Source organism: Lontra canadensis, unplaced genomic scaffold, assembly GCF_010015895.1.
Source record: "Lontra canadensis isolate GAN:19392208 unplaced genomic scaffold, GSC_riverotter_1.0 scaffold21, whole genome shotgun sequence".
Classification (NCBI taxonomy): Eukaryota; Metazoa; Chordata; class Mammalia; order Carnivora; family Mustelidae; genus Lontra; species Lontra canadensis.
In genome coordinates, this window is record NW_022631015.1 from 20,108,516 (window position 1) to 20,134,019 (window position 25,504).

At 44.0% G+C, this 25,504-nt stretch overlaps 1 pseudogene; it reads left to right on the forward strand.

Moving 5' to 3' along the window:
• The first annotated feature begins 251 nt into the window (after positions 1-251).
• LOC116870055 overlaps positions 252-25,504 on the forward strand; it is a 147,723-nt pseudogene continuing 122,470 nt past the window's right edge.

The following is a 25,504-nucleotide window of genomic DNA, read 5'->3' on the forward strand; positions in this document are numbered from 1 at the left end:
CCGGGTAAGCCAGGCTTCCTGCCCCGAAGATCTCCTACAGCTCAGCCAGTACCAGGACCCCGATTCTATGCAAGCGATCCCCACCCAAAGAGCTCGAAAATGAGATTCTTTTCCTTTGAAATTTGAAAGAAGAATAAAAATGTGCTTGCTTTTCAACATAGATTGATTAGCTGGCATGGAGGAAGGCTGGCCTTTGAAATCTATAGGCATCACGTTGCAGGCCTGACCCCGCCGACCCCGGTAGATTAGTAATGGTCTACGCAGCCTGCTCTGTCAGCACGTCTGGCTGGGCAGGCACAGATGGTGCCAGTTGGAGAAAATCACCGTGGAACGCTGCACGGCCGCCTCGCCTTGGCCGTGCTGCCTCGGGAGGAGGAGCCGAGACGGGGTTGTTTACAGACGTGTTCCTGCCTGGCGCTGGGGAACAGACCCGTGAGATGCCAGCCCAGGGTTAGGACGCATTTGCTGATTCTGACTTAAGTAATGCTTTCTTGTCCTAGCTCAGGCCTTCTGCAACGTTGAGCAGCTGGGATTTTTACGGGGTCTGTGGCCTTGGGGTTGTTCTGGAAGGGAATTTGAAACTAGAACTGATCTCATTCCAGGGAGCCAAACATAATGCAGTACTTGTTTTCCTAGAGTCAATCAGCCTAAGGAAAATGCGAGTGGGCTGGGGGTGGGGTGGGGAGGTGCAGGAGTCTTTAGAGTTTGAGTAATCAGCCCCGGGGAAAGAAGAATTTTACGATAGGATTAAGCTTCTGCCACCTCTGTCCTTCCATCTGCCACCGGGTTCTAGGGTGTCAGGTGGCACCCCGAATTTATGATCAGCACTTCTCATGTGGGGTCAGTCCCTTCCCCCTCTTGTGTGGAGTCAGGAGAGCAGCGATTCCGCTCCCTAAAGATAGGAAGGAAAAAGACTTCATTCAGATGTAGCCACTGACTGGGGAACAGTCTTCTAACAAAGCTGATTAGAGCTAAAATTGTAAGCCTGCTCTTTAGAGTTAGGCATTCTGTTCTTGAAAAATTCTACTTGGAGTTGCATTGAAAGTCCAGGTTAAGGAAATGTCCCCTCCTAACACCCTCTGCCTGAGCTCTGTTTCAGCAGGCGGAGGCCAGGCTTGAAAAACAGCAATGTTGAGCAGCTGGGCAGATGCCTCCTTGCAGGGACCCTCCATCAGCCTCGGCCAGGGACTTTCACTATTTGGAACTTTGTTTTGTATTCTTCTCACCAAAACTTTCTTCTCTAAGTCTCCATCCAGGTTAGTCTGGCTTTGTGACTTGTTACTATTTAACCGACTCACCTGGTCTCATCTGGGTTTTATGAAATATGTTGTTTCATTCTTGAATTTTCCTTGGAGAGGCCACTGCTGTGAGATGGGAACTATTCTTTTAAGCTCTGACTTGAGAAGAGTTTATGGTGGCTTCGGAAAGGCAATTCGTTTTTTCCTCCCAACGATATAAGGAGGCGGGTCCTGTCTGATGCACGCAAATGGTTTTGAAGTTGGGGTATGGGTTCACGGTCTGGAGGGAGATCTGAAGGAACGAACAAGGCCTTTTGCTACACACTGCGCACAGTAGGTGTGCAGTCCAGTGCAGACCGCTTGCTTGAGCCTGGAAGGGGGAGAGACTCAGCGCACTTAAATGCGATGGAGGTTTATCTGTTGTTGGTCAGTGGAGCCTGGTGTAGGCAGGATGGCTTCATTGACTGCATGGGAGCCTGAAGAGGGAAGTCGAGGCTGCCTCCCAAGTGGGAGGTGGGAGAAACCCACAGATGATGAAGTGTGCTGGCCAGAGGAAGTAGAGTTTAAGGCAAGTTTAAGTGGTTTGTAATTGAAATGTCCATTAAGATCAGGATTTGAGCACAGAGGTCCGGTCAAGAGAGAAACTTGGGAGCTGTTAGCACAGTCGTGGAAGAGAGCGGAGACGAATAGGAGAACATGAAAAGCCAGCCCCGGTTTCCCTCCCGCTCTCGTGTTCCAACAATGGCAGGTACTGGCCCAGAGCAGGCGACCAGCACAAATGACGGAGTGATTGTCAGGGTCGTGCTTGTGTATATTGGGTAGGAAGATGCGTAATCGTCTTGGGAAATGGAGAAACAAATTCTTAAGCAATCCCAAAGTAGGACTTGGGAGTGCTGTGGTCCATTTCTCAGATGCTGTCCCGTTTGAAGCAGCTGTCAGCGCTCAGCGGAAGACAGCGGGGAGTCTGCGGTGCACGAAGCAGGCGTGTGCTCGTTTCTGTGGGAGCGGGGCGTGCACGGGGACCGGAGGGCCACGGGAGCCAAGAATAAAACCTGGTCAAGAGACCACATCAACCCTGCTTGGCAGACAGGCCTAGTGGCTTTGGTAATTACACTGGTGCCTGCTGTGTATGCCTTTTCCACTGAGTTTAAAAAAGGCTTTCCTCTAACTACTGGGTCTCCTAGAAGTTGGGCCACTTCTGCCCTTGGTGGTTTTTTTTTTTTTTCTCCCTGTGGGATCTTTGCTGTGTCTGCTGACTCCATGACCAAACTCGGGGCCTCTCCTCTTCACACAGCTCCTGCCCGCGTCCTCCTCCTGCCAGAGCTCCTAGGAGCTTTGTGAGGACATGCCCTTCTGGATGAGTCCAGCAGAAACCACATGACTGCATGGCTAGACGGGCACACGTGGACTTGACCAAAGCCTTTTCTTTTTGTGTTTCTGTCTCTCTCCCTCCTGCTCCCTTTTTCTCTCTCAGTACTTTTGGCATAAGTAATATGTAATTAAAATGATTAGAAATTTCATGGCAAGGCGTATTACTGGTGGTGAGGACTGATTAACACCGGAACTTCCTTTGGATTAATACTTTCATTTTGACTACAGCTCCCTTTCACACCCACATTCACCACCGATTCTATTTTAAGTCTTCTAACTCTGGGAAGGGCAGAGGAAGCAGAGACGGAACACTTGAGAGAAAAGAATCCAGAATAATAATTCTGTAACTTTTCCTTTGTATGCCTCCACCATCTATAAAGTCCCAGAGTCAATAGCCAAGAGACTCATTTAAATTCATCGCTGGGATGTTGCTTCTGTTGCTTTCTGGGAGAAGAGAGCCATAAGCACTAGTTAATAATGCGTTTCATGTTATTCTTCAGAAGGAGACAGTGCATCGAGACTAGGATGTCCTAAGTATTTGCAGCTGGAATACTGTTGGCATTTGTTGAATTTTCAGTTGTTTGAAAATTCCATTCTGTTGTACACAAATTTGCTTTTTTTGAGGGGGGTGGGGAGGGTCACTGTCAGTATGGTTCTTCTCCTTTTTCTTTTTTTTAAAATATTCATCCACCTTTGTATAAATATTAGGGGCACCCGGGTGGTTCAGTTGGTTGAGTGTCTGCCTCCTGGTGTCAGCTCAGGTCATGATCCTCAGGGTCATGAGATCGAGCCCTGTATCAGTGTGGAGCCTGCTTTGAGATTTTCTCTCACCTTCCACCCCTCCTTCCATTCCCGCACTTGCTCTCTCTCTAAAGTAAAATTATAAATAATGGATAAAAACGTTAATGATAGATGTTAAGTCCAGCCCCCCTCGCCCCACTCATTTACTGGACACTGTGCTGCCTTTTGGAACTCAAAGATGTGCATGAAGTGGTCTTGGCCTTCAAGGAGTTTGGGGTCCAGTGGTGGCAGATGCAGAAGTAGATGCTTTCGGTTCAGTGTGGTAAAGTAAGGGCGGTGGGAGTATAATCCATTCCAGGCGGCACTTCTGGGGAAGCCTTCTTATTAAATTTAACTCTACTCTTGTTCTTTAAGATCCAGTCTAGCAAGAGGGGCATGTTTTCCATTCAGAGGGGTGGTCCAGGACAGGCAGGTGACTGTGGTCGTCAAGTTTTGGCAAGCTCTAAGGTGGGGGGTGGTGGGAGGGAAGGCTGGAGAGCAGAGCCAAGCTCAGATCTTGAACGAGTGTTCATATTTATAGTTGAGGAGTGTATGATAGTAGATGACTCTTCCAGTGGTGTAGAGGATGAGAGGGATTGAGAAATGGGAGAACTGCAGTAGGAAATCCAGTGGGCTCCAGATGGAGAGGCTGAAGTACGACAGGGACACTGAGTATGGCCAGGGAGAGAAAGATGGGAGAAGCATCTGGAGATGAAATAGGTGGGAGTCTTTGGCGGTTATGGTGTGGTGGTTGTAGGGAGTGGTCACCGGGGAGTTGGGGAAGGGGAGCTTGCATCTTTTTAGCTAAAGTGAGTGGTTAGATAGCACTGTTGGGCTCGTTGAACCAACGAGGAAGAAGAATTACATGGGGAAACCAATTGTGAGTTTGTATCATTTGTCTGTGTCTTGAACATTTACCTTTTAAACTACATGCTGGGTGCCATTTTATACTTCTCCTTTATAAAAAGTGGAAGTACACATTCACGTCTGGCAGTGGTGACTTTGAAAATTTGGGCCTGTAGGAATGACTGCCTGTATGGGGCCTCTATGTCTAGAGACATGGACTTAGGAGGATTAGAGCTGCCCTGTTCTCATACTTTTCCAGTGCCCAGAGGAGTAAGTGTCTTGGTCCCTAAGGGATTTCTGGATGGTGGACAACAGCATCTGCCACACTGTGTGATCTCAGTGCTTGTTTCTGCTGCCTCTGTGGCCTTCCTGACTCCCCTCCTTTGCTCAGTATGCGGGGGTCATGTTATTTGGGTATTGCTTTGACCTTATATACACGTATTTGTGTTTGGCTGATGGGTACCTATGCTCACTGTGGGGTAGGGACTGCTTCCCACTTGCGTGCTTTTCGATTGTGTCTTTTGAAAGAGGTTCTTGGAAAAGAGAGCCTATAAAGTGCTCTTCCTTGGAAAAGGAGGTAGTCAAAGATTTAGAAGTACAAATGAAATGTCATAGAGGTAGTCATCGGTGACTATGATCTGAGTGTGCTGGGACTCTTCGTATAGACAGATTCACCTAGAACATTTTGCCATGATGGGATTTATAAAAAAGATTTTATACATACTGTAGTTTTTAGTACTGTGTCTCTTGTATGAGACCATGTAAACCTACCGTACCTTTCAAGGCTGTGCTACTTTGTCATGGTAGTATAATTTTACATTGGACAAGCTTCAACTGAAATAAATATTTATCCGAAGGCAGAAATCAGGCTATTAATAATTCAGAAGAGTTTTCAATTAAGCATTAACAACATCATTGCCTTTGGCGGCAATCTGCTTGAGCTCATAATATCGAATTATTTTTCTCAATGAAGCTAAAATTAAACCTCAGATAACCAGAACGCACAAATCGCAACTCTTTAATCAACATGGGCTCTCTTTGAGCATGTCTTAGGAGAAATATAGGATAGTAAAATAGATCAAGGATTTCTTTCTTTCTCCCCCTCCCCCCCTTTTTTAAGTGTCCCTTCCCAGGCATGTCCTGTGGTCTATTTACATTTGGCTTCGGATTCTAGGACAACATCATCACAGTTCACTACATTTAAAATTCTGATTCAAAAGCATGATCTTGAACTACTTGAAAATTCCTTACCATCAAAGAAAATTATGTTTATGACTTGGAAACATGGGCTAATTATAATTAACACATTTCCTGAAGATCTCAGTGGTAAGTCCAGAAAGGCGTTCTTCTGCTGGATGGGAGATTGACTTGGGTGGTCCTCACCGTTCCTGCTCACCCCGATCCCCCCACCCGTCAGAAAGCACCTTCGTCTTCAATGCATCACATGTTCTGTTGATGAAAACCTCCCCTTCGACCTAACATGTTGAGTGTGTGCACTTCGGTTCAGAACATTTTTTGAAATTTGTGATTGTCGACTGGAGAATGAGCAGCTTTCCTTTCCTGAAGCCATAGTTGAGCTTCCGCATTGCGAGTGGACAGAAAGGGGTTCCTCAGGCTCCTGGAGGTGTTGAGAGCACTTGTATTTCTTGGCATGCTTCCTTGGGGTGTGTGTATATGTAAAAAAAAACAAACAAACAAACAATGAAAGTGATGTTACATTCAGATGTTATCTACATGGAGTTTTTCTTGCTTTCTATTTTTTGGGTTAGGATCTATTTGTATCCCGCATCCTTCCAAGCAGACTAGTATCACTCTCCATACTTCCCGTTCACCCCTAATTTTTTTTATTTTTAATAAAAAGTCACTTTCCCACCTCAGACGCTAATTATTAAAATTGCCTGATTTGCCAGAAAAACATGAGTCAGTAGTGGTATTTGAGCAACAAATCAATGAGCAAATATTGATGCAACACACATGTCACATGAACATGACACCATCTGGGCTTCTGCACATGATTTATACTGGAAGACAGCATCTCTGCCTTTAAGTGGCTCAAAATTAATTAATAGGAGACTGGAGAGAAACAGCATAAAAATGAACCAAAGCTCTTAAACTCATTTTCGCAGTTGCTTGTGTAGCAGCGTCATTCTTTCATGCAGTGTTTGCCGATCCCTCTTGCTACTCATCAGGAGATGTACCGAGGGCTGGAGATAAATGGGCAGTGTGGCAATGTGTGTGTGTCCTGATCCTTCAGGAGAAGAAGTGAGGGTGGTCATTACATAAACTACTTACAACACAGTTGTCAGGAAGGTTTAATCTCTGCTACAGAGATAATTCTCTTCATCTCTAGTAACTGGTAGGTTTGCCTATGGATCTCTAGATCGTGGGAGTGTGTGTGTCAGTAAGGAAGACTGTGTTGACCAGAGAATCATGTTGAGTTTGGGTGTTCTGTATATTTCCAATGCCATTTTTAGATCTCAGAAAAAAAATGCTTTTTTTCCCCCTTTTCCTTTTTTTTTAAGTAGGCTCTATGCCCAGTGTGGAGCCCAGTGCGGGGCTTGAACTCACGACACTGAGATCAAGACCTGAGCTGAGATCAAGAGTCAGACACCAAACTGACTGAGCCACCCAGGTGCCCTCAGATGCTGTCATGTTCTTAGAGCGTAACTCTTGATGTTGGAGTCTGTATTTCTGGTTTTAAGTCTGGCTTTGCAATTTACCAGCTGTGTGAAATTAGGCAAGTGACATAAACTCGTTGAGTGTCCATTTAGGAGTCTATAGAGGAGAGAGAAGCTCTGAACTCTCCACTTCATGTGCTCTCTGAGGGTTCGAAAGAGACAATGTGTAACATGAAAGGAGTTTGAAGATTATGTTCTACATGTAGTGGTTGTTAGTATTGGATGGTGGTGCAGTATTTGTCCCCCTCAAATGTACTTTCCCAACACGGTTTTTGGTTTTGGAGGATAATTGTGCACTGCATCCAAGGGATATATGTTAGAGTTTGTGCGCTTAGTGGTGTGATGGGTACATAAGGACCCTGTCTCATGCCTTTGAGGCTGATAAAGGGAAATTAATGGGTCAAGTGATAATCCAGGCCTCTACATTTTCTTTGCAATCAGGCTCGGACTTTGACCATTTGAAGGAATTACGTGAAAGCAGGCCATATGTATGTTTTCCCTTTCGTTCCATTGAGTAACTTTCTAAGCCATCGAGAAGGAATGTCCTGTAGTATTCATCTATGCAAAAAGGGCTTGAGTGTAAGCCTGAGGAAGACTGGCGTTTTCCTATATTCTATTCACTGCCATAACCACAGGGACTGGGGCAGGGCCTGGTCAGTAACAGATGCCCAATGGATTTTCCTTAAACTGTTGTCTTTGTTGAGAACCAAGGCATTTGGTCACAGTGGGACTGTGGTCCTTAAGGACCTCATCATCTAACGAAGGGAAAGAAAAAAACCCAGAATGCAGTTTTTCACAAGTGCTCCAGTAAAGGAGCTGTGGGGAAGGGTGGCAGTTGGGAAGATGCCTGGAGGTGGTGGCGATAATCATATTCCATATAATGTGTTCTTCATGAATTGCAGGCCGGTAGGTGTGCTCAGTTCCAAGTACAGGCAGTAAGAGGGTTAGTTCATTGTCTTTAGAGAATTTAAAAACAATAATAAAACTGACTAAAAGTTGGTTGGTTGGTTGACTGCTACCCGGGGAGTCATTCTAAAGTAAGACTGAGAAAACTATTCCTTACTCCCCTGGGCTACTTGAAGCCTGCTCACACCCATCCCACACACCCCTTCCTTTGCTTCAGTGCTCGCTGGGTGGAGTTTGTCCCTTTGAGATGCTCAAGCTTTAGAAACAATTGTTTCCTGGAGAGAAGAGCCTTCTGGCTTGGTAATGATGATTTTACACAAGTGTTCTATAAAAAACAAAAACAAAAAAATGGAAAAAGCCTGAACTCTGAATACACATGTAATTCAAGACAACCCTGGTAAAAAAGAAAATGTTTGCTAGAATGCTCAGAAGTCTGGAAAGGCTTTTTTTTTACTTAATCTTTAAAAGCAGTGTGGTCCTTGACAAAACCAAATCTATTCAGTCTTAAAAATTGGACCAACCTCACGGACCATCACATCTCTGTTATTTAAAAAACAAAAACAAAAAACAAAAACAAAAAAAACCTTCTCTTTGTCTAAAAATTGATTTTTTGAATTCCATCCTCTTCATTTTGAAGGTTCAAAATGGATCTATCAGTTGGTTATCCTTACATGTGAGGCTTTTTGTTTGTTTGTTAGACTTAAGAAAGAAGTTAGCCCTTCTCTTGGGTGAGCCGGAGTCCACAGCTCAATCATGATCATTCACCATTGAATTTTTATCTTAATGTTTTGCCATAATTTGGGTGTTGTTCATGCTTTAGGCTGGTTAAGGATCTCGTTCCTCACTGTGTTTTGGGTTGTATGCAATGAGGCGCAGGATATTAGTCTGAATATCTATAGCAAATGAAAAAAGATATAAATTTTAGAAAGCTCTGATGATGCAAGGATGGGTTTTTGTTCCTTGAAGCAGACACTTCTCGAATCTAATGCTGTGTGCCTTGCCATACCCGCTGGGGAGCTTGTTTACTCAGCGAGGGCTACACCATTGATTTTTGTGGAGTAAATCGTAGCATTAACATTCCGTTGTGCTGAGCACAGAACTAATAGGGAGCATCTGTGAAGTCAGAGATCCAAGGTAGATTTCAGAATGTACTATCCAGAAAAAGGGTGAAGTGGAAAACGTTTACAGAAGCCAGTGGATAAAGCAAAGACTTTAAGAGAAGGTAACAAGAACGAAATTGCGTCATTGTGTTACTTTCTAGTCACTGGGACATGCCAAGACCGATTTAATCTATTGTTAACCTAATTTACTCTTCACCAAAATGTAGCTGACTTGAACAGGCGCACACATTTGGAACTTCCTTAGATTTTTCTCATTAGGGTTTCAAGTATTTAACTCAGTTAATTAGAAAGTGCAGGAAAATTATTTGAATGTTATAATCTCATTCAGTGCTTTTGTTTCAGGTGAGGCCTTCTGAGGGCGGGGGTAGCCGTTGAGATATGAGAGTCAGGGAGGGACCTCGTCTTTCAGAAAAGCCTACAAAATAACCTGGGTCCCTCTAAACCAGGGGGGCTGGCAGGCCTCTGAGAACGACACAGGAAGTAGAACAGAGATGTTTTCCTCCTGCTTTAGCTGTTAAGTGGAGCGTCTGTAGGACCCCTAAGTGGCACTGGAAGGAAGGGGACTGTTGAATAGTTTGGGAAGTTGGCAGCATATACTAGGGAAAGTGGTTTTGAATGTGAGAATTTAGCTATATTAAGATTAAATGAAATCTTAAAGTTTATTACGTGCCAAATACTGCACTAGGCATTTTGAGGTGTAAAGTAAGTGAAATTGAATCCTATCTCTAAGTGACAACTTGGGAGGATGGGCATCTGGAAGAGTCTGGAACCTATCACCAGCCTCAAAAGAACCCTGTGGTTGTGTTAAATTAGCTACAGTTAATCTGACCTAACCACCGTTCATTTTGTTTTCCGTTAGCCATTGTTTTGGTGGAAATTGGGGAAGAACATCTACTTCTTAGGAGTATGATAAGGAAGGAGTGGTCAGACAAGTAGGAGGACGACAGGAGAAAACCTCGTCCAGAAAACTGAGGAGGAGATAATCTCCAGAAGGAAAGGGTGGGTCGTATCTCTCCCCGTGGAGATTTTGAGAGAATCCCAGGGAGAGATGTTCCCAGAACCACAGCAATGCTGTGGAGGTAACTGGTGTCTCTCAGGAGAGGAGGTTGGTGGGAGCGGTGTGGGGAAAGCCAGCTTACAGAAGCTGGAGGAAGATTCTTTTGAAAGACTAAGGGGTGTGTGTGTGTGTGTGAGAGAGAGAGAGAGAGAACGGGGGTGACCTATGAATCCAGCACCATCCATACCATCTGTGTGTGATCATGGTCTTGGACAAGTTACTTTCTCCCTCCGTGCCTCAGTTTCCCTGTCTCTAAAGCAAGGCTGACACAGCTACTGCTAGACTCAGAGGAGTGTCAGCTCACGTTGAGCAGTGAGTCCCCCCGCCCGCTGCCCATTAAATCACAGCGTCTCGTCCCCACCCTCTACCGCCCTCCCGCCAACTCCTGGCAACCACCATTCCGCTTCTGCTCCTAAGAGGTTGACTACTTGAGATAACGCCTCTGAGCGGACTCCTACAGTGTTGGGCTTTTTGTGCCGGACCTATTTCCCTTCGCATAATGTCCTTAAGGTTTCTGTGTACGGCGGCTTGAATCTTAACCAGTCCTCCAAAGGAAGGACCCCTCCTTTTGAGGGCCGGACGCTATTTCACTACATGGATATTACCAGATTGTCTTTATCCATTTGTCCGTTGGTGGAAAATTGTAAATTAATAGTGCTGCTAACATGCCTGTAGAGATAACTTCCTCTTCTTCAAACAAGCGGGGTTGGTTTTACTCGCTCTGCGTGAGTCATGGCTGGTGCAAGGCCGGGCGTATGCACAGGGTCCGCACAGGAGCTGGAGTAGCTGTCAGAAGTGTCTAGAAGCCCACTAATGGAAGGAAGCAGAGCTCAAAGACAAAGGCATTTTTCCTTTAGAACTTAGGAAGTGCTATTCCCAAGAGTGTTAATGCTTGTTGTATTTTTCAGACGAGAAAGGAAGGGTCCGTCTTCAATTCCTTTTTCAACTCGAGTGGCTGGAAAACCTCAAGTGGGTCTCCCATTGTGCTGGGCTATAAAAGCATTTTTCTTTACTGTACAATTTGTTTTTTTTTTTCTCGTGCTGTGAGGGTCAATGATAATACGGTGCCTTCTAGACAGGTGAAGACACAAATCCTGCAGCAAGTTCATGGCCAACCTCATGCTGCTTGGCCTGCCAGGACCGGGGTCCCCAGGTCCCACTGTGCCTAGTCAGTTACAGGTGGTCCCCAGTCTCTCCTGTTGCAATCCCACTCCTTTTGCCCCTAAGAGATGACCTCAGAACACACATTCATGCTGTGTCTTGTGTGTTTTCACTGCATTTGTAAAAATGTTGTTGTCTTACACTTGAAAGGTAATAACCTCTTAGACCTTGACCTGATCAAGGGTAGAATCCTAGTTGTTGTGGTTCTAGGAGATTTCAGGCTGGACAAAACTCCCCAGAAGTGTCATAATCCCGGAGTAAGGTCAAAATTTATTCTTCGGCTTCATCAAGGTTTTCTGAGTAAATTATCTCCGATTTTTCTTCAGTGGCTTGAGATTGACTAATGTGGAGCGGTGAACAGAGTAGATTGGTACTGTCATTTTGGGGTAAAAAGGAAGAATGAAGGGAAAAAGTAGAAAAACCTTAAAAATTCACTGTTTATGGCCTACATAGCCCTGACAGATGGGTTTTTCACCTAATCAGATGCTGGTGTTGTGACTTGCCTATCTCCCGCCCACATGTAAATTTGTGGGCGCCACTGCCATGTTCCCCTGCTTCCACCCCAGCCTCTCATGGTCTCTGGCCGCACGGCAGATCCCTATCCCTGGTTGTCTTCTGCTCCGTGTCACCCTCCCACTCCTTGGAACTCTTCCATCACCGGTCCCTGCTTCCTTTGCAGCTTTAGAGACATACAGAAGTGATAGTCTATTGAATCACAGAAGGCATTGGGCATTTCTGTGCCAACTGTGTGAGAGCTGAGACTCAGGAGAGCCTCCGTCCCATTCCCTGGGGGGAACCAAGGGCTCTGTGCTGGGAGGAAACTGCTTCCTGTGAGAACTGAATGTTCCCCTTAGGAGAGCTTGCCTAACCCCAGAACACAAATGTGTGAACTTCAGAACATGATTTAGGCTCTCGGTTCAAACTGGGCACAAGAGTCCGCTGAGCTATGGGCCACGCTCTTGTAATTTTACCATCAAAATGTGAAATGCTACTTGGACACGCAGTAGGAGGTAGGTCGGCTCTGCTTGATCCTGTGCTCACCCTCATCTTCCAGTTCGGATTGGATGTCATCCCATGCACAGAGCGAATATTGTCCTGTTTTGGTAGACTTTGAAATGTTGGTCTGCAACCTAAACAGAGAAGTGACTTTGCCAGAATAACAACTGTGAGAAACAACTGGTTCTGGGGGATAAAGCTTTGACTCCAAATCAATAGATGAGGACTTTTTTTTTTTTTTTGACTTAAAAGTCTCCGTGCTCTTTGAGTAAACAGAGCAGCACTTTTCCTCAGTGCAGACAGTATTGGTGGATGGAGCTTCAGAAGTTTTGTCCCTGCTTTAGTTGGGTAGAGGGTTTAAATTCTTATCCGTGGAATTTTATGAAAGGATGGGAGAAAAAAGTGAGAAAAGAGAGCAGATAGGAAGAAGGGGAGGTATCGGTGGTTCTGGGCAAAGGGTTGGCAGTTACCCATGGCACGGGGAGAGATGGGCAGACTTCCAAGCAAGACAAGCAGGCAAGATTTTGCTCTCTACCAAATACATGCTGGTTTTACCTGATGGATGGGGCAGATTATGAGGAAAATAATCGTGAGAATTCTGTCTGTTGGAGGTAGCCGGGTCTCACCATTTTTCATTCTATACAGACTAAAATTCTCTGTGGTCTAGTAGACTCTCCTGGACTTTCTTCTTACTTCCTCAGACCTCCTACTGCCTTTGGTGGCCCAGTCCACACTTGCTATAAGCTTCTCTCCTTCAATAGAACTTTTGTTCCATTCCCGACTCGGATTGTGGTTTACCTGTTTAACTGTTCCTGCCCTTTGGGTCTTGATCTCTATAAAACCTGTATGAAGTAAATCGGTGCTAGAGAGTTAATAGGTATTTTATCCAGGGGATTTGATACCCAGGACACTAAGCCACAGGTGGGGATTTGGGTCTCCTGATATGCAGCCTAGAAGAAAGTTCTAGAGCAGTAGGGCTTCGTGATGCTCCTGTAATCTTGTATGTATTGGCTGATCGAGCCACCATATGTAAATACACTCAGTGTGGTAAGAATGTTTTGTAAATGCATAGTTTTCTGTTACCAGCGTCAGAGATATTCAGCTGGAAAAGACCACCACTGGTCTCTTTCTAAAGATCACAAATTGATGGATACACTTAGGATTTGTTGCTATCTCAGGATGAGAGAAGGGGGTGGGAAGGGGAAGCCAGCCCCTGAAGTTAAGCTTCTCACGCTTCTCACCAGCGAGCCAATGACAGGCTCGGATGAATGAGACTGGCCATGTGTTTGCATTCTCAGGTTAATTGTTTGTTTAGCTGGTGCTCATTTGGGGCTAAATACCAAAGCCATTTTACCTAAAGTGCCTGACTTGAGTCGTGGTTGTGACTATTTATTGAAACATTCTAGGAATCAATCTAGGTTTGATAAGAGGAAAGGATAAATAAAAGGGTTATGAGAATAATTCAAAAATGATACTTCTTGGTACCCCTCCCCACCCCTCCCAAAGAGAAATCAAGACTTAGTTTTTCCTTTTATCAAGACCTCACCCCGGCTAGCTGGCCAGGTTCTTTTCATGTGGCATCAGGCCTGGAGTTCGTGTGAGTCCGCAAATGGACAACAGCAAATGTCCAGCCATCTTATTGGTGTCAAGCCTAGCAAATTGGCAAATTATATGAATACACCAAATGCGTAAACAACTTTGCGTGAGCCAAGTTTTCCAAATGGGGACAGCAGCTGCTGGTTCTGTCTTAAGAATAGAAATGCCCCTCCTGATCTTCTAATCTGTTATTGCCCTAGGTTGGGAAATGTCAGCTGTAAGATTTATAGATTTAGGGCTCTGGGATAACAAGTTCCCTCTTTGAACTTTTCAGCTCCAGGAGCTGCTTGTTATCCAAGCAGAGATAGAGAGCCACATTTATGCTTCCTTGTATAATTCGTAAGCCATTCACAGCATTAGTGGTGGGCTTAAATATTTTATTTTTTTGGTAATTGATGCAAAAGTTCATCAGTAAACCATGATAACTTTCAGCAACGTTTGCCTTCAGCTGCTAAATGCTAGTCATCCTGATAACTGGAGTGCAAACCTCTCAGTTTCACACTTGTTTTGCTGTCTGAACTTAATTGAGCCTAAGCCGTATCCTCAGGGTAATGGAAAACTCGACTCCTTCCTTCCTCTGTTCCTCCTTAACACCCATCTTTGAGTCTCTCTTTTCTTCTTAACCCTCTTCCCCCCAAAAACGTTGACGTGAGAAAGATAAGGTTTTATTCCTTGGAAGATTTTTAGTGCCTCATTGAAATTGAGTATCTATGGTTCATTATTGAGTGCTGAAATTGGGAGGGGGGCATTTCCTGGCACGTCAGTAAAACCAGCCTTATATCTGGCTATCCATAAGCAAGTGGCAAGTAGAGGGGACTCCTGACCTAGCTGGTCTTCTGCTTCGATCAACACAAATTGGTAAACCACTTGGTCTATGGACGTTTTCTGTGCTGCTCTAGAGTCAGGAGAATATTTCCATGGATATTTTATTCACATAGAGAAACAAAACCTAGATCTCCAACCACCATTATAAAACCCACAGAGTGCTGGGCTGTCATTTCGTCTGTAGACTCCGAGCGTGCCTCTGGTTGTGTTCTGGGCGGTGGGTGAGTGTGCGTCTGACAGGGGTGCATTGTAAGGGCAAGACCTCTTGGAGCATCTAATTTAGTGACGTTTTGCTGAGTGCGCTCCTTGCTCCACATGACTCTTCATATATTTTACAATTTTAAATGTAGGGGTCTGTTAGCTGACTTGAGTCAGGCCTAACAATTTTGGGACTCTGTAAAACCTACGTCATCACTCGGTATAAGTCTGATTAAGACATTAGCCCTTCTTGGTTAAACTGGGTACCATTTTGTGGACTGTGTAGAATACGTGTATATTTCACAAATGAGCTGACTAAATGGCATTACATGAGTTGTCCTTATTTTGGCTCGTGCCCTGCCGCAACTTTAAGTTTTCATATTGAAATCTAGCCTTTAACTACTACTTTAAAATCTCTGCCTTTTAATTTTGGATACCAAATATGGCAGAGTTATTCAGGTGGCCAAGTAGACTTTTTCTGACCTTGAATGTGGTTTACTGGTATTACATTAAAAAAAGAAAAAAGTCAGTATTTGCTGTTTTAGGATAGCATAAGCCTGTGAGATTTTCCAAAGATCATTTTTTAAAGTCTGACATGCAGCTGCCTGACATCTACATTTTTAGCCAAAAGGCATCTTCCTTGCATTGGGATGGAAGTGACCCTGGAATGCAAGGCGGGGATAGTGAGCCCTGGGTTAATCTTTGGACACTTCATATCTGACAGACACCAGCATCTGGGGTTTATACCGCATTGTTCTTTAGGTCTAGAAATAACATTCCCCTAAACCTGATGATAGTCAGGGGAATGTTTACTAAGATTGGTTTTCTTCCATTTGCATGGTTTTAAAGCCAGAGGTAAAACACAACACAACTGTGATTTAAAAAACAAAATAAATAAAAGGTGTCATTCAAAAAATAATTCATGCCAGGAGTAAGGTTGAAATAATCCTGGGCACTCCTGTTTTGGGGTGGAAGTGTCATCAAAAGATGTACTCTTTTGTTAAGGGACATACTGCGTCCCTGTTCTGCAGTATGGATGCCAGATATGTTGACATAGGCTTATTAGAGAGAGTGTATTTTTCTGTGCATATACAGTCAGGCAAAGTCATTATTATTAGTGTTTTCCAACAGCATGACCAAAAAGTCAAAGGAGATACTTTCGTTTTAATATAATGTTAATGGAGTGTGGATAAGAGAGTCCTTTGTTGAAAGTTGAGCTGACCACAATTCATTCAAATTCAGTCAAAGAGCTTTTGGCCCTACCGCGTAGGGCACATAATCTTGTGAGAAAGCTCTTTAAAATCAATAAAAAATAAAACAACTTTAAAAGTGTGGTAGCACTGAGTTCATCCTGTAAGAAATAAAATCTATTTTCAATTATAGGACTCGAATTTTTTTGAAGGGTACCACGGTGTTTTTATTTAAAAGAAAAAAATGCTTTTATCCTGTATATTTACTGCTGTTAAAAATTACACACACACACACACACACACACACACACACACACACACACATATGTCATTCTTTGTCCTAAGAAACATTCCTGCCCTCATCCATTTCAGAGCTTAATCCTTGAGGCGGCCATTTTGCTGAAAAGCAGTTAAAAAAAAGCTGTCTGTCAGCCTGGTCTGGCTCTTGCCGAGAGCGGGTGGCTAAGTGCATTTCTGAACACCCAACGTGAGCTCTAGTTCCAGATTTTTGAATGAAATAAAATTAAGGTCAGAGAGTCAAATATAAAAAAAAATCTTGCGGACAGAGCCCTCATTGGCATCCAGTCATCCATCTGAAATCTAGGAGCTGGGAGACCATTGTACTGTTATCACACTGATACCGAGCTGATAGGGAGTTTGATGGAACAGGCTGGCGGGCCCTTGCGAAGGGCAGCTGATAATAACGGTGCAAACTCAACAGAAAAGTTGAGTTAAAACTGCAGGAGGTGTTTTCTATCATTTGGCCTTGTTCTGTTGGCTGCTGGCTTTTGCTTGGCAAGAGGGAGGCATTGTTCTTATCCCCCAGCTTGAGAGATTTTAATGTCCTTAAAAGTATTGACGGTGCACTTCTCTGTTCCTGCCTCTCCCCAACAAGACAAATAAACAGAAGCAATGCACTGGTGTATCGAGTAGGAAAACCCACCCAAACTTACAAAATTCACATAAACCTGAAAAGAAGTTGCTTTTTCTTTTCTTTTCTTCTTCTTCTTCTTCTTCTTTTTTTTTTTTTTTAATAGAAGAAGCCTCTGATTACTGAGTACATGTGTTCTTTTTCCTCAAGGCGTAGTGAGGAAATAGGCACAGAATTTTGGAAAATGGGTTAACTTCAAATATTTTTTCTTAGAATTGATAGTATATTTGGATTCTTAACCACTTCTATGGAAAATTAAGATTTTTTTTTTTTTTTTAATAAAATTAGGTAGCATCTTACAAACTTAGGATTGGTCATGTTTCTTCCCTGACAAATTTATGAGAGGAAAGTCATGCTAACAACAGGGCCAATTTCACTAATTAAAGTCATGCCCAAGTGCGTTAACATGATATAGATGTTTGCTTTTAATAGAGCTTAGAAAGGGTACTGAGTCCTGAAATGTTCTGTTTGGAAAGCTTTGCTCTATAAAATTTGCCTTTAACACGGCTGATGACTCTTAATTAGAATGATATACTTGCTGGTGTGATGTCTTACTTGAGAAGAAACAACACCCGTTTGCCTAAGTATTCTTATTTTTAATGAATTAAGATACCTTTCTTGGGGCACGGCTGTTTCTGAGTCACGGGTCTCCTCCGCTGTGATTTAGGTGTGAATCATGGTGCCACAGTGAAAGGCAGATTTATTGCTTTGAGGGGTATTCGTGTGTATGATTAAGGGGTGGACGTGGAGGACTCCAAGATTTACCTCCTTCCTGTTCCAGTGGGGATAGTGGAGGAAAGTGAGTAATGGCGTAGTTTATAACGCCACAGACCCTTCATCTAGAGACCTCTAGCCAAAACAGGAAGATAAGACTCAAAGGTTTCAAATGGGAGTAAACAGTATTTGAAACCCTGTGGACACACTCATTCGGTGCCAGCAGTAGAGTCCTCCCAATGTTCCCATCTTACTCTTTCCAGATTTCCATTAAAAAGGGGGAGTGTATCCACGCTGATTAAATTATGTAGGTATTCTTAAATTTTGTATCTCTTCATCCCGTGCTTTTATTTCTGGACATTGTTAGGTTGTTGGGACATCAGAGGAATGCAGTGGCCTCATTACAGAACGCAGATTATTTTTGTGAGTTCTTAGGATGGAACTTTAGAAGTGTAATGACAAATTTAGCAGCGTTATCTTTTCTGGAGCTTACCAAAAATTAGCCTGTTTCTTTGAATCGTTCATTTTTATTTATATGTTCTTCATTCCAGTTTTGAAGTGATGAAATGGGGGATTGGAGAGGGAATAGAGTTTTTCCCAACTCGTGTGTGTGTGTGTGTGTGTGTGTGTGTGTGTGTGTGTGTGTTTAGGGCAAAAGGGTTTAGCTGACCTTGGAGAGGGTTTTATCCCATGGGATTTTTTTTTTTTTTTAAACAATCAACTACAGAAGTAAAATGGGATATAATGGGGTATCCCGTAATGTTCAAATGGGTTGTTTCATCACCAGTGACTCTAGATACAGGTTTCCGTGCTTAGTTTATTTTCATGTTCTTTACAAATCACAGACAGTGCATTTAGAACAAACATCACCCTCAGATTAAGGTATATCCTCGCTTCAGAGTTGCTTATTTCTGAGAGTTTTCAGGTATTATATAATGCGATGAGATCTTTTGACTTATTGGGGGCATTAAATTCATGGAAAGTGACTGTGACAAGTGATATTTTTATGTTTAAAATACTCCTTTTACCCTTGACTTTGGAATGTCTTCGTGGTTGGCTGTAGACTTCTTTTAAAGACGAAGGTAACATGGGAACGTTTCCAAGCTCTTCGCTTTCTCCTCTCTGCCTGAGGTGACTAAAACATTCCCATAAATAACTGGTACCCTTTTGAACTGACCTTCAGGTTCATGGGATATAAATATTGATGCCCTTGACATTCCTTGGTCTATGCACAGTTTAGGAGGCAGAGTATATCCCGATAACTGAAAGCAGGTGAACAAGTGGGTAGACAGTCGTGGGCTCTCCCTGATCCCCATAATTCAGGGGCCCCTTGTCAGAACCCACTTTCTGGGCTTTGTGCAGGAAGAATGTCTCATGAGCAAAGGAATCTGCAAGTTCAGGGCTTCTAGTCATTTCTGTATCTAAATCTCTCAGATTTGGACCTGTGTTAGTCTGGCCTTAGTGTAAGATGTTTTCTAGGACAAATAAGTAGGGACTTGAGTGCTGCTACCAGGGTGATATTGAATAGTGCTAAATTCTTCGGAGCTGGAGTTCTCCGATTCAGCTTTCCGATTCTACCACTTACTGTCAGTCTCACCCTGGGCAGAAGCTTTGATTTCTCTCTGCCTTCATTTCCTCAGCCATAAAATGGGGATAATAATGTATTAAAAGTTAATGACCAGATACTCGGTTGGGATTTAGCACTTTCGTAAAGATGTCTTCAATATGGGTAGTAAATGAGTTTCCAGGTATCCTGCCCCTATGGAGATTAACCTACAGAAGCTGAAAAGTTCTCCAATTAAGGAAAAAAAAAAAAGATCTCTCTTTGGAGTTTTGCCCTCTTGGAGTATATATTTCATTCATGAAAACCATTTATTTAAAAAAAAAATGATATAGCCCTGACATTGCAAAAAAAAAATGGTTTTAACAAGTTTGATGTTGCTACTGGTTTTAAAGTAATTTTTCCAGTTTTATGCACTGTGTGGATTGGAAATAGGAATATTAGAAAACTTGGTTCATTGTATTGTCAAGCATTATTGTGAGTCTTAATTTATATATCCAATGTACTGCAATTTTAGTTGCAAACTACCCCCTGCAGGGATCATTATAGCACTTGAGGGGATGGAATTAGTGCACTCTGCTGTGGGTACTTTTTTCGCTAAGAAGTATGGGCACCATGAGATGATACTTACCCATCTGTCCGTTGAAGCATTTGTATGTATATTACCTGAGCACTTAGGCCTGCCACCAAGAGAGAGGATCTAAAACGGAGAAGAAAGATGAAAAAAATCTCAAATAAAATAACACGATGGGAATAACAGAAGCCGCTTGCTTGCAAAGAATACCTAAACTGTTCTTAAAAACAGATTTAAGAGCCATTCAGCAAAACTGTTCACTAGTGTCTTTAAGAAACAAAGCCCCATCTACCAAGTTGAAACTGAAGGACAAAATCTGGAAATTTTCCAGGGAAGTCAAGCCACACAGACTTCTGTATCTCAAATTCGAGGGAAAAGAAAATCCAATCTACAAAGTAGCTTCTTACATTGATTGTGTGCTGTCAGCGTTTGGGTAGACCCTGAGACATTAACTGATTAAATTCTTCCACATATGTGGTCATAATTATGGCCTCCTCTATTTGGAGCTTCTAAACATGTGTTCTTGACACGTGGGACATTCAATAAATGAGGAGGATGGAGCAGAGTGGAACATTCTGGCCCCAGCTTGATCTTTCCTAAAAAGATAGAGTAGAGAGACCAGTTCAGTTCAGTTGACAAATTATTTTTTGGTTGCCTATGCTTTGTAGCACCTAATAAACTCTCTTCACATCTAAAAACACTTAAAATTACTTAGAATCCATAGTGAAATAAGACTTGTTAAACCATTTTTGTAACGTCAGTGCTATATTCTCATTTTTTTTTTCAGTATATAAAAAAACCCTCCATCTGCCTAATTTTCCCTTTCTAGTTACATCAGATACAAAAATACTCTGCGCGGGTGGGGAGGGAGGGTTTCAGGTGTACCCCTGGGCTCCTTGCAGCTACTGTCCATTGTGCTGTTGGCCCTCACGCTGTTGAATTCCACTTGGGGGATAAGATATGAAGCGTTTCTTTGCTTTGCTTTTTTCCCTCCCCAAATTCAGTTGTCTTAATTTTTTCCCTAGGTGACCCCCACCTCCAAGGACAGAGCTCTTTCACCCATACGGTAAGACTGGGGTCTGGTCTCCCATCATTCTTTGTGTCTGTGCGCGGTGCGACACCCTGTGGGCTCCTGACTTGGGAGGATTTTGGTGGCCGCTGGGGCTGCAGAGATAGAATCGATTTCACCGATGGCAGAAGTGGAGGCCCAGAGAGCTGAAGAAACTGGCCTGAAATCGTCGACCAGCAACAGTTAGGACGATGTCTAAAATGAGTGTGATCGTGCCTTTCCCACTGAGGCGCACTGGGAGGAAGGGATGTGCTAGGATGCTGGCCTCTGTCATGGTTAGCCGGTTGTGGTGGACAGACTGAGGAGTGGCAGGAATAGGGTATAAAGGTAGAAGAAGGAGGAAGCAGGGTTTGCTTGAGGTTGTACTGAAGGGATACCCTTTGGGGAGGAAGCTATGAATTTTCTTCCCCTGATACAGGAAGAGAAGAGGAGATTTAAACCTTGATGAAGATCAGATATTTTTAGTTGTTGTTTACCCTCTATTGAAACTGGAACAAGGGAATTTATTCATCAAGTAATTTAGGGTAGTGGAGTCTGGACAGTTTGTGGTTCTACCTTCTCGCCTCCTTGGGTCCCTGCTACCTTCTGCTTTTCCGAAAAATAAAGCAAGTGAAACGCTTTCCAGATCTGATTAAAGGCAAAGATCTCAAGTGAAACCTCTGGCTTCCATCCTGGGGTGAGGTCACACGGTCTCATCTTCGCTGGGTTTGGGTCACCATGTCAACCAAAATGCAAGGCGTGTTGCCATGATTGTCTTTTGGCTATCTGTTTATCAGGTCAGTAGGAGGGAGCTCTTGAGTCAGGTGTACAGTCTATACTATCGTTCCAAAGCCCATCCAAGGACACGTGTGTCTTTTCTTTTTCAGTGGATAGTTTTAAATGCATGTGGGAAAGCCGACTTTTAGTTGCGACCAGTGGTATGGCCTTGGCCTGATCTGTGCTTACTCATATTCTTAAATTCAGTCTTGTCTGGGCAAGTCTGGAGGCCTGGTGTTTTGGTTTCCAGGAGTCTATTTTTGTCATTGTTTGAGGAACCTGTGGGAAAGACCTTGTTCTATGGGAAGACTTAGTTGACTTGGACAAGAAATATTGGAAGGATAGGTCACCATTGCTCGTGCCTTAGACAGTCCAAGCAGTAACTGTATGTTAAGTGTACGCATCTAAGAATAGTGCTTATGGGAATGAGTAATGGTTAATGAGTGCTTACGATGTGCCATGAGCCATTCTAAGTATTTTACCAATCTCAGAACCTGAATTGTGAAATCTTCGCGTCTCCTACGTTTGTTCGAAGGAGGTTGTAAACCGATGGAAGACTGTGTGTGTGAACCGAACTTCAGAATGTGTTACTGGTGGGGAGGAAGGTTTCAAGGAGAGCATGCTGACAGTCCTTTGGGTTAGTCTACAGTTGACACCTCCTGGAATCATGGTGGGAACCTAGGGAGATTGGACAGTGTTTAAAGTGAAACCAGAAAGTGAGGAGAGCCCACTGACCAGTATCTGTGTGCCACATTGCATATGTGAGGTGACCAGTAACTCCGTCACAGATTGGGTTTGGCAGAATAAGAGTAGGTGGTGTGGATAGGGGGTGGAGGTAACATTGTTGGTGTTTCAGCAGCTAAATTAGTACATCAGGCATTAGCACCTTTGACATTGGTTTTTGGTTTCTGTTTTTTGCTTTTTGTTTTTTGTTTTTGTTTTTGTGTTGTTTTTTGAGAGAGAGAATGTGCTAGTGGGGAGGGGGGCAGAGGGAGAGGATCTCAAGCAGACTCCACGCTGAGCAGGACATGGGGCTCGATCTCATGACCCTGAGATCACAACCGGAGCTGAAATCAAGAGTTGGACACTCCACCGACAGAGCCACTCCATGGCCCTGACGTTGGTTCTTGGTGGCGGAGAACCCTGCTTGGGACTGAGCAGAGGAGGAGGGCAGCAGATACCAAGTAATGGATGGGGAGATGGTGTTCATGAGCTTATCTGTCATGTCCTGGGGAGTCCACGACACTTGCATGACACGGGTGCACAGGACGGGAGGAAGGAGCTCTGGTAATTAAGAGAGAACGGAAATCCTTCATAATCATCCTGCACTTCAGTTTGGGCCATGTTTGGGGACATGAAGCCCAGAAACTCCCATTTAGCAGGTGTTTGTTCTGGCCCCCCATGATGCCTCAGTCCTATTAGAATACTGTAACTGTACTAGAAGTTACCTTTTTGGGTTCGTCTGAAATAACTTAATCTAAGTTAGGTGCTCACATTATCGAAGTGCTAGCTCTAATGACAAAGGAAGAATACCAGTCTGTTCTTGAAACAATAGGAGACAGAAACCACCTGTGCTAGAATCAGGGGAGCCCCCCCCCCAAGGAACCTTATCTTACGGAGGAGTTGATTACTTTTGCAGTTGTGTACGTCTAATATCTAATGCCTGTTTCTCCATACCTTTCCAGCCCCAGGTTACGTTTGACCAACTCGTCTCATGTATCCTCATTCTCCGTAGCCATGTCAGACAACCCAGGTGACTCTGAGTTTGTTTCTTGAATGTCTTGGTGCATTAGCATAAGCAATGTCCTCCAGTCTAAAGTTGCTTCCCCCCACCCCCACCCCCAGTTTCCCCGTTGGAAGGGACCTCCTCTCTGTAAACCCTTTTCCCCTGCCCCAGCCCCTCTGTTCTTCCTCCCCTGCCTTGATCCCACGTCTCCTAGGTACCCGTTGGAAACCTGCTTGACCTGTGCAGTCCTCCATTCGAGGGACAGCTGCCCAGGAGACACTGATACATATCTGCATAGTTCCCATCCTGGGCACTTCAGCTTACTGACTGAACAAGTGGTTATTTCTCCAGTGTCACTGTAAGCTCCTTGAGACTGCGTGGATCAACTTTTTTTTTCTGAGCTAGTTTCCTCATCTGTAAAATAGTTTATTCTGAACACCCAGAATAGTGGTTAGCATACAGCAAGTGCTCACTAAGTGTTGGATTTTTAAGAGTAGAAGTTTGAGACTCATGTTTTCAACACAGAGTTTGTTTGGATTATATATGAAGGTAATGGCAACAGCTTCTTTATAAGTTTTATTCTTCCTGAATGCCCAACCTTCCTTATATGTAAGAGAGTGCTTCCTCCAACCCGCTCAAACATACTTCCCTGGGGCCATTTACCTCCCACTAAAAAAGCAAATGAAACTAATCTCTTTGGTTTGAAATTGATTCTATCTAGACTAGAGGGAACATGCTAATCACCTTTGCTAAGTGCTTTTTGGCCAAAGGTGTAAAAGCCTAATTTTATTTGGTGCGTGTGTGTTGGGGGGGGGGGAATTTCTGTCTTAAAATTTGGGATTGTGGAATTTGCATTTTGAAAGGCACTAGGATCTCAAATTTAACGATAGGCTATTTGCCGTGGACAGAGCATACATTTTTGGCCTTTTGGTTGAATGAAGTACAACAAGGCAAGATTTCTGTGACACTGTATTTACTTCTGTTACATTCGATATAATTTCTACAAAAATAGTGCAAGTCCCCCCTCCCCAGTGCTTTTGTGGATGTTGAAAGCCATTCATTTTCCAAAAGCACAGACTGTTTTTAAGGCACAGTACTTAGGGCTGTCAGCCTGCCTCAGTTTCTTTGTCAACAAGCATAACCCGAGCCACCTGCATTCCTCCCTGGAGTGTTTGGCTGAATGGCTCTGAGCTCGTAAAGTACTTTGAATTTCTTGGATGAAAGGATCTTTAAGTACAGGTCTTATGAAGGTATTATATGTGGGCTTTCTAAACTGCCGTCCAGCCTGTTTTGCAAGAACACTAATGCACTTCTGGGCTTAGAGTTGTAAAAAGATGTGCGTTCGGAAGCCTCAGGCTGCTTCTTGTGAGGCCCGTGTCACTGCTTGCTTACCTCTAGCAGAAGTGCTCTCCGCGCAGCGGGGAGCGACAAGCATGCACACGCAGAACAAACATTTGGACGCAGAGTTGCCTGCGTCTGGCTCCCGTGGTGTTGGCCACCAGGAAATGCAGGATGCCGGAGGGGAACCTGTGGGCTCCTGGACCGGTGGCCTCAACGCTTCAGGGTTGATGTAACCACGACACGCGCGAGAGCATGCACGGGTCCTTTGGAAGCAGTAGAGTTGAGGGGAGAGGGGTGGCTCTGGGAAGGGACACCGAGGTTGCAGAGAACTGGGTTTGAGTTCTGGTTCTCCCGATTACTGGCCCGGTACCCTCCCGTCCGCCACCTGCCCCGAGCCTGCTTTCTTTACGCCCCGCTGCTTTCTTTGCGGTGCCCAGAGCTGGAATGTGAATGCGGGTCACAGGCTGTATATCTAAATATTTGGAAGTTACAAATCAAAGTAAAAAAAATAAACCCAAACTGTCACTATGTTTAGCAGTTTTCCTACTCTGAGAAATACACCTTCATGATAACCTTAAAGGCCAGGTTTGAATTTTGAGTTTCCAAATTCTTGAGAAGTCTTCACCTGGCCAGGTGGTGTGAGCAGAAGCATGAACCTGATTTTGAAAATCAGCTGTGTCTGCCTGTCCCCACCGTGCCTCACGGGCCTCGGAGTTGTCTGTCAAAGCCCGGGCGAGTATCTGGGGGCAAATTCTGCACAGTCGCAATGTAAGGGAGCTTGGGCTCTTTGAACAGGGAACGTTAGGGTCCTGTTGCCTAAAACATGATACAGAAGGGGCTTTGGGGCTCCTGCTGGCCGTGTGCTTTTG